We start from the raw sequence: 3,327 nt of genomic DNA, 5'->3' as shown, positions 1-3,327 counted from the left end.
GAGAGAGAGAGAGAGAGAGAGAGAGAGAGAAGAGAGAGCCTGCTGGAGTGGGCTTTTGAAACCTCAAAGCCCATCCTTAGTGACACATTCTCTCTAACAATGTCACACCTAATCCTTCCCTGATGGCTCATCAACTGGGAACTAAGCATGGAATTATATGAGCCTAAGGGGGTTGATCTTATTCAAATCACCACACCGTTGCTTCATTTGAAGTGTCTGTGATGGCTCATTCCTTGTTTAGTAGTATGTAAGTAGTTTTGCATATCATTTCAAGTCCTTTTCTTTAAAGCTTTCCTAGTAGAAAGGAATCCTGTTTTCTAGACTATGGTGAGAGATAAAAAGAAGCCTCTTCTAGCTGGGCATCTCTGCCCCACCAAGGTTCCTCTCTTGATCAGAAGTACCAAATGTTGCATTGGAACGTGATGGTCTTTGTTCTTTGCACAAGATACCTGCTCCCAATTTGCTGGAGATCCACCCAGAGTAGCCATTCCTTCCTTCTTTCCTCTAAATTTTGGGCATTGCCTGCCAGCAAACTCAACTTTCCCTTAAAGATTGCCCTAAATCCACAACCAGAAGTTCAAGAGAACTTCTGTTCATGCTTTTATCCAGTTGAAATGGGAATGCCTTCATCCATCCTGGCGAACTGCCTCTGCCCAGCTTTGCTTCTTCCTTAAGCTGCTGAGCTAACTGCTTTTCACTAATTAGGACCTATTCCCTTTTTGGAAGCATTCTGTGGGGAGGATTCTAGGCCTGACAGCAGCTGTATTCCTTCCAATCTTGAAGGAAGTCATTGAGCATTTTACAACTTCATGATGAAGTCTTAAGAGGAAATTAATTCTCAGCTAGGTTGGGCTGTCCACAGTTTCCCAGGAGATTGTACAGTGGGTTGAAGAAAACCTCATTCTGGCTTGTTACAGCTCCTTGGTCTTGCCAAAGTAGACAGTGTGAGCCACTGAGCTCTGCCATGAACTGAGCCAGAGCAATGGAGAGCTGAGTAGAATGGCAGCAGGGGTTCCCTGACCTGAGGAGTCAGGCCTGGCCAGGCCACAAGGCCAGTAAGCTCTGTGCCATGGTGGAGTCTTTGCAGCCAAGTTAGCACACTTGTCTCCACCCAACCAGGCTGAATACAGCAGATTTCCAGGAACTGTCTTAAGTGTTTCTCTGATCCTAAGAGGGGTGTTGAAAAGGAATAAAGAGAGAAAAGAAGGATGAAAGAAAAATGCAAAGTGGAAGGGAAGAAAGGGAGGGTCGAGAAAGGAAGCTAGAGAAAGTGGATGAGAAATAATAAAAGAAGGATCAAACTTTGCCTCTGACCGTTCCTGGGCCAAGCTGTGTTGTAATCCTATTTGCATATGGCTAGACACCCAGAATGTGAATGCCTGACAAATTCAGGACGTGAAGATGATACCACAACCTTAAGAACCAGGGATGCTCCCTGCCTCACGCTGTTATCGAAACTTACTCAAAAGGACTTGAGGATGGTTCCTATAGAGTACAGCACAAGTAATCACCACTACACATGGATTTATAGAAACGCTTAGGTAATTTCCCTCATGCAACTTAGTGTCCCAAAACAAAGACTGGATTTCCTGAATCTCATTGTGTTATCTACTGCTGCTATCTAAACCTGCTATCTTACTGAGTCTGCACAGAGCCTGCTGTGGCCTCCCTCTGACAATGATTTTGGGCAAGACTACAGACAGCAGTGCCTCCTAAAAGGATACAAAAAGTATGTATGTTCAGTGGACAGAGAGAAAATAAACAGGCTCTGGCAATTTCAGGGGACAGTGCCAGAACACCTTTTCCCCCTCGATTATTAAGAAATACAAGGTTATTTAATCAGTATTTATTTATTTATTTATTTATTTATTTATTTATCTTTTGTCTGCTGATGTAGCCCATACTAGTCTCAAACTCACATTTTTCAAGCCCCAGCTTCCCAAGTGCTGGGATTCCAGACATATACTACTATGCTTGGCTTAATACTGACTCTTAAAACTACTTTCTTTGGAAAATAATCTTGACTTTTTGCTGTCAATGATAAGGGTAGTTCTATAATCCAGCTTGTTTGTAGAACTAAGTTTGTTTGGGAAGGCACTCTAGCTCTTGTGTGTGTTTTCTATTTCTTTCTGAAGGAGAAAATATCATTATGTGGACATGCTCAGCATACTTATAATTCCATTACTGGGAGGCTAAAACAGAAGATCTTGAGTTCTAAGCCAGGCAAGCTGACCTACAGAGGAAGAGTGTTTAAGAGAACAGAAAGGACTAACTGGAGAAGGGAAAGGAGAGAAAAGAAAAAGGCAGATGTGACACATGGTGGAGCCTGGGCAAAGTACCTTATATACTAGTATGAAAATGTCCTTATGAAACTCAGTACTATTCCAATGAGTATGTGGCAATCAAAAACTCAACAGTGTAAATGACAGAGAAGTAAAGAGGGTCCAGGCCCTTGTTCTTGGCTTGATGTTATTTTTCTTCTGGGTCATTAAAGGGGGGGGGGGTGTTAAATGGCAAAATGCTAGGACCTAAAAGGGGACTTTTTTTCTTTTTGCCAGTGAGTCTTGCACTTTATTGTGGCTGTCATCTCAGGCCTAGACTGCATACATGCGCAGTGGCTACAGCCGCTCCTTCTGCTGCTGCCTCTTCGTCTTCAGTTTCTCCTCGTGCTCGGTGAGCTGGTGGCACGTGGCTCTAGTCTTCTTGGGTCGCAGGTCCAGGGGCTTGTACTTCTTGTCCTTGTAGAATTTCTGAGGTTTTCCTTTTAGGTCTGGTTAATGACAGTGAGGACACGGGCGATGGATTTGTGTAAGACTCGTATCTTGGAGAGCTTGGACGCAGTGCTGCCTGTCACTTTGGCTATGCGAAGCTGGGACTGTTCCACCCTCAGATCGTCCAGTTGTTTAACAGCCCCTCCTTCTTCTTGCTGTGCAGGTCCCGAGCTGTAACCTTGGCCTTTGCTGCACAGCCGCCTGGTTCTAGAGAAAGAGGAAAGGGGCGGGGCCGACGTCTGCAACTGGATTGCTAAATAGCTTTAACTACCCCAGGGAGAGTCCAAAGCACTCACATTGAAACAGTTTCTTGAGAACCACATTGCTTATTGTTTGTTATGTGATGTGTTTATAAAAAGATAAAGAGATATAAGGATATGTACTATGGGGGTGTGGTGAGGTGTAGGGAAAGGTGGTGCCTCAGCCAGCCCACGCCAGAGCATCTTCCCCCTGAGGGACCAGACACATGATCGTATAGTATAGAATAGAGTTTATTCAGGGCATGGGGAGGGGAGTTGAGAGGGCAGTAGAGGTAGAGAGAGAGGGGGGAGAGAGG

The 3,327-nt window shown here is 44.6% G+C and overlaps 1 pseudogene; it reads right to left on the bottom strand.

Moving 5' to 3' along the window:
* Positions 1-2,594: 2,594 nt before the first annotated feature.
* The window catches only part of LOC116096214, a 22,798-nt pseudogene continuing 22,065 nt past the window's right edge, over positions 2,595-3,327 (bottom strand).

The sequence above is a fragment of the Mastomys coucha genome, chromosome X (assembly GCF_008632895.1).
Source record: "Mastomys coucha isolate ucsf_1 chromosome X, UCSF_Mcou_1, whole genome shotgun sequence".
Classification (NCBI taxonomy): Eukaryota; Metazoa; Chordata; class Mammalia; order Rodentia; family Muridae; genus Mastomys; species Mastomys coucha.
Note: the sequence above shows the minus strand (reverse complement) of the source record. Positions and strands in the feature narration are given on the sequence as shown.